Source organism: Pongo abelii, chromosome 21 (genome assembly GCF_028885655.2).
Source record: "Pongo abelii isolate AG06213 chromosome 21, NHGRI_mPonAbe1-v2.0_pri, whole genome shotgun sequence".
Lineage (NCBI taxonomy): Eukaryota > Metazoa > Chordata > Mammalia > Primates > Hominidae > Pongo > Pongo abelii.
Window position 1 is genome coordinate 11,873,579 of NC_072006.2, and position 6,395 is coordinate 11,879,973.

Below are 6,395 nucleotides of genomic sequence, written 5' to 3' on the forward strand. Positions count from 1 at the left end.
GCAAATGTGAACATCCATGTTCTGATCTTCATCTCGAAAGGAAAATTTCCAGTCCTTCACCAGACAGGCTGATGTCTGCTGTAGGTTTTTGGTATAGATGCATCTCTATCTGATTAAAGAAGTTTCCTCTATTGCTACTTTGCTAAGTGTTTTTGTTTGTTTGTTTGTTTTTAATTGTGAATACTTGATGCATAAAAGACTTTAAAATGAGTAAAACGATTTAATGGGATCCTGACTTCCTTATTCATCTAGGTTAATCTCCACCCTTCCTCATCTTTGAGTTATTTCACAATTCTGAAGTTGTAGAAAACTGACAATAATGTGAATCGTTTTTACCCATGAAATACAATTGAGTTCCAGGGAACGTAACTGATTATTGCCCTGGGAATGTAAGTGATATTGGCCAGTTTTGCATTTGGTTGTAAATTTATTTCAGTATTTTTCATGTAACTATAAATGTGTTTGAACTAGTTGTAACATGTTACCAGATCCTCAATAATTAGTGAGTTAAATTTTTGACAGGTGCTCATTTTTATCTGTATAAGGATCATTTTATCCTTTTTTAAAATTATTCCTTAACAGGAAATTTAAACAGTGCTTGGCCAGTAATAAATAATAAATATTAGCTCTTACTACATTTATTGTATTAATATTTAAAATGACTCTTGAGTCACACTTTAAGTTCATCTGGGGAAGGTGTGCTCTGAGGATACACTCAAGTGTGCAGTCATCTCAAGTGTTCATCCAGTCATTACTGAGCACTTCCCAGGAATAAGACAGTACTCACTGTTAGAAATACAAGAAAATAATCATTTCTCTTCCCATTTTCTCTTCCACTGTGTAGAATGCTGGTTCCTGAAAATATCTCCAAAACAATCTGTTGAAAAGATAAACCTCAGTTTACCCTTCTGCAGTAACTGAAAGCACTACTTTGAGAGTCATACTAGCACTTCACAGAGGGGCAAGGCAAAATAGGGATACTTAGGAGATTTTGAAGTCTGGTTTAAGGTATGTCTTTCAATGGGGTTGGGGGTTGTGGGCTTGGTTGGGAATGGGTAATAATCATGTCAAAATCACTTAGGATTCGTGAATTTGTGATGACGTGTTCAAAGACTTGGGGTATAAACTGTAAGGTGGTGCTTTCTACTGAAGGGGTGATAGATCTTTCAGGAAGTTTCTGGAATGACCAATCAAGTTATTTGAAACTTTCTGGGCAAGAGTTGCCTAGAAGAGTGATGGCATATTGTTGAAGATAGTGGAATAGCGAAGTCACATTGCGGTAGACATTAAGCTATATGGGTAAAGACAGTTCGGGTCTCAGATGCCATCTTTCTTCTGTACTTATCATCAAGCATCTACTTTTATTGTCTTATTTTGATTGTTATATTTCTGGTGCAAGTGCCTAAATAATAATATAATGACGTGAACAATAACAACAACTACAGCAACTGTTGTGTGTATCTTAGGCTTACTTGAGTCACGTCCCATCCTAATCTTTCAGAAATAACATCTGTAATTCCAAAAGCAGCCCTATAGGATAGGACTCATTATCTTCACTTTATAGATGAGGAAATTGGGGTTCAAAGAGGGTAACTTGTGAGTCCTGCCCCCCCAGGCCACTGACATCCTCAAGGCAATTGCCAATCCTGAAAACAGAGCTGATGATCCGAATTGCACTACTGACAACCTCATCAGGTTAGGAGAACACATGCCAAGGTCCTGGGCCTGTCAAGGTAACCCCCTTGGTTTCGGTCTAAGATTCCAAGAGTCAGGGTGAAATGAAAGTAAACTAGCTCTTACATAGATTGCAGACTGGCTGTAACTCTTCTGGGTAATCCAGGAAATTCCAGACCCTAAAGCTGGATTAAGATTATCCCTGATTGCTAGTACCTATAGGTACTTAGAAAAATCCATGGAAAATCTTTGGAGAAAAAAAATAAGTCCTATACTTTAAGTTATTTCTACAAATAATTTTTAAAGTGCAATATCCAGCACATAGTCAAAGACAGATAAACAAATACACAAAAAGACAAGACACTATAAGTAACGATTAGCAGAAACAATAAACAGGAATAAGCAAAAATACACGAATATTGAAGAAAGCAATCAATATGTGGGTAATGCTAAGTAACAATTGACTGTATAAGGCAGTAATGATGATAATATTATTTGTAATAATATTATGTACATCATAAAGAATAAAGTGAGAGCAATGAAAACGTCCTTCAACTCTAGAGTTAAGTGTTGAATCATATGGTAGATACTACAGGACCAAGGGGCAGCCAGCCACGGCCCATGAGCCACATCTGGCCTGTGGCCTGCTCTTATTTATGTCAAGCAAGCTAAGAGTGTGTGTTTTTTTACATTTTTCAAGGCTTATTTTTCAAAAAAAGAAAGAAAAATAAATGATAGACTTTATATGTTCTGTAAAGACATATGCATTTAGTTTCTGGTCCTTTACAGAGAAAGTGTGGCCCTTGCTACAGAGAAATGACAATGAATGAACTGCAATGACACACAATAACAACATGGTTGGATCTTCAACACATATCATTGAGCCAAAAACAGCAAGATCAAAAGAAAAATCTCCAATATGATTCCACTGGCATAAGTTTTGAAAGCAGACAAAATTATAGTTTGAGGATCCACTCTTTGGTGGTGAAACTATAAAAGAAAACAAGGAAATGGTTACCGTAAATATCAGGAGAATGGCACATCTAGGTGAGAGAAGGGAATGTAACTGGGGAAGGGGCAGGAGGGGAAGTGAGCTTTAGAGTAGTGGCAATGATCTATGTTTTAATCTGCATGGCTGTTACTTCAGTGCTTACAATAATTTGTTAAAATGTATATTTATATTTTGTGCATTCTTTCTGTATCTGTATTCCATTTCAAAATAAGAGGGGTTTAAAAGGTAAACTTTATCCAATTTTTTTTAAAAATGGCGGAAAGGAGGGAAGGAAGGAGGAAAGAAGGGAAGGAGGGAGGAAAGAAGGGAAGGAGGGAGGGCAGGAGAGAGGAAGGAGGGCAGGGGGAGGGAGGGTAGGAAGGAAAGAAGGAAGGGAGGAAGGGAGGGAGGGAGGCGGGGAGGAGGGAGGGGGGAGGAGGGGAAGAGGGAGGGAGGGGGGAGGAGGGGAGGAGGGGAGGAAGTTCTGTAAAATTTGGTCCACCAGGCAAGATCTATGTTCTTCATCTAAATGAAAAGTAAAAGATGTTAAGCAATATTTTCAACGACCTCTTGATTTGATAGGTAATTTTACAGGAACTGACTGCCCATTTGTATGTTTTTAAAGAACTTGGCTTAAAGAAAAGGTCAACGTTCTTACTGTGAATAAAATATTTATGAAAATAGCCGTGGCTTTTCTTTCTTTGTTTCCCCACCTGTGCCCAGACACCCCACCTTGCAATGTGTTAATGACCTACCTTGTCCATGCTGGTCTTAGTGCCTTTCAGGGGTATTTTCACCACATCCTCTCTCAAAGAATTGAGCTTTTTTTCCATGGTTGTCAAGGCTTTCATTCTTTTTCTATCTCCTCTTTTTCTCTGAAAATATTCCGCTTACCTTTTCTTCCCTAACAAGTGGTAAGTATAGTGAATGACAATTTTTTAGAACATGTGTCACAAAAATTGTGGAGCTGCCATATTGCACAGCTCCAGCAGGAGCATTCACATCATGGCAACTTCCTCTAGTTGTGGAGTGCCCAGACCATATAAAACAGGCAGCAGCCTGGCCAGCACTGCTTGAAGGAGTTGGGATTCAGATTTCTATGGGTTTAGGGTAAAAGGGAATGGGTTAAGTCCATTGCATAGAGTATTCAAGTTAAACAACAAATTAACTTCTTGCTCTAAAAAGAAGGAGAAGGGCATTTGCAGTGCTGTTCATAATGCAAAGCTACATCTGATTCGTGTACCTCCTAAACTTCCATATAGATTGTTGGAGCTGATTTTCACACTTAAATCTAATAGCAGTAGCCACAGTAACTTATGTTTACATAAACTGCATTAGATCTAGGTTTAGATTGAGACTCTGTCTCTTACTGATGTGTGAGCTTCAGCAAGTTGCTTAACCTCCTTGAGCCTCATATTCTTCATCCTGGAAGAAAGTGATGATGATAATGATAAGGGTAAGTATCTATCATACAGAATGAAGTGAGAAATACACTCAGTGCAGTGCCTGGAACATTAGATAATGCTCTTATTATTTATTCTCTGACCATTCCTGCTTCCCTCCAAAAATATGTCCTGCATCCATCCGGTCCTCCAGTTCAGACCCCAGGAGTGACCCTCTGCACCTTCTAATCCCTCAGACTCCCCACACCCATCTCTGCCCTATCCACCAAGTCCCATCCAAGAACCTTAATTCCCACATATTTGTATTAGCTCTCCTCAGACTCTCCCAAACCTCTTGTGGGACACTTACCGCCTTTACTCATCCATTGATTCATTCCTTCCCCCACTATTATATTGAGTGCAGAGTAGCTGGAGAAGACTTCTTGGAAGAGGTGACATCTGAGCACCTGGATCAGCTGAAGGAACAAGCATGGAGATTTCCAGAGAAAAACTATTCTAGGAAGAGAAAATGATGTGCACAAAGGCCCTGAGACAGATGAGTTTGAAGACCAGAAAGGATGCAGAGAATCCTTGTTGAGTACTAGGAGATGTGGTCCTATGTAACAGGCCTTTTCTGTGTTCCATGAGGAGCCACTGACAGGTTTGAGCAGAAGTGTGACATTTTTGGAGCATCACACTCTGGAGGCAAGATTGAAAGCAAAAAGACCAGGTAAAAGAGCATTGCATAGGTCCAGGTAGTGAAGACTAGGATGGTAACAGGTGGTCATCCTAAGACACGATTCTGATCAGGTTGCTCTCCCTACCTGGCCCGTGCACACACCACACATACACACACTTAAAACCAGCCAGACTCATGTCCTACATGCAGTCATGATTCTGTGCCTTCACACCTCTGTTCCCTCCACCTGGAATGCTCTTCCCTCCCTTGTCTTTCCACTTATTCTTCAAAACTCTACTCTTATTTGAGCTCCCCTTAGAAGCCATCCTTGATCCCATTCTCTCTGCTCTTCCCAAAAGACTGAACTTCTTTCTCCTCTGAGCTGTCTCTGCCCTCTGTGCCATAAAACTATTATCACAATTATCACTGTGTCCTGTAATGAGCCACCTTCATTTCCAACCTTTCATACTGTAGGTTGTGAGCATTCTTATGTGCAGTATTCCCAGATTTTAAGTTTTTCTATCTTGGGCCCTTTGCACAATAACTAGCATAGGGTATGTGTTTAACTTGTAACTAATTTAATGCAATAGTAAATAGAATCTTCTTTCTGGTTAATTTTTTCAAGTAAAGCAGCTTACCTCAGGTTGATTTGCTACATCTTTGCTAGGATGTCAAAAATGTCTGTTGACATCTCTTTTGATACTTTTATTTCAATGTTCATGTGTCAACTGCCAGTTGCTATGTGAGCTCTGATTCTGAATTTAGTAATAAATGTTCCTCACATTACTTTTCTCTCCACCGCCTGTCTCTTCTGGGCTTTGAGTTCAATTCAAGTAGTGAACTTTGAGTTCTCTGACATAAGACTTCTTGACCTCCAGTCAATCATAGAGTAACTCCTCCCTCTCAATCAAAACCAAATAAAATTTATATACCCTACTTGAGTCAACTTGACTGCAGCCTTAAGAAAATCTCACCAAATGCAGCCTTCCATGTTCTGACTTGAAATACATCATGTGTTTCCCTTCGGTCCTTCAGCAGGGGTTTGTTCTATTTCGGTGGGCACTAAAATGCTGTCTTTCACAGATATTTCACCTTGGAAATTTCATGGAAAGTTAGTAGAGTGATGCTACCAATTGTGTGATGTGGTTTGGTTTTGGCCTGGCCACAATTCTTAAGGCCTGATGTGAATTTCATTTCCTATTGCTTATCCTGTGCGTGTTAACTTTCTGCTTGGTAAAATTGCAAATTCCCAATGAAAGCATTCTACAATTGATTAGACCCTGGCCACCTGGCAATTTCTTTCTAATCTCTTTTATTGTGCTTTCCATAAAAATGACAGCCCTGGTATAAATCCTAGTTTAAATCAACACCAGTAAGTGCTAATCTCTTCACAGCACTGGAGATGAAAATGTCAAATGGTACCTGCCGGGCGTTAGACCTCCCACTGTAAATCATCAAAAATTAAAGTGACATCAAATTGATTTTATTTTTCCTCTTTTAAAACACCATTTTAGATTCATTATTTTTTGCAGTTATTCTTTTTTCTTTTTGCTTATGCTCTGGTTAGATGAGATTGAAGAACTGAATTTGGCACGGCAAATGTGTTGATGTCTCATGACACAATATACAAGATCCATACCTGAATTAGGAAGAGCCTGAGGATGAAGTT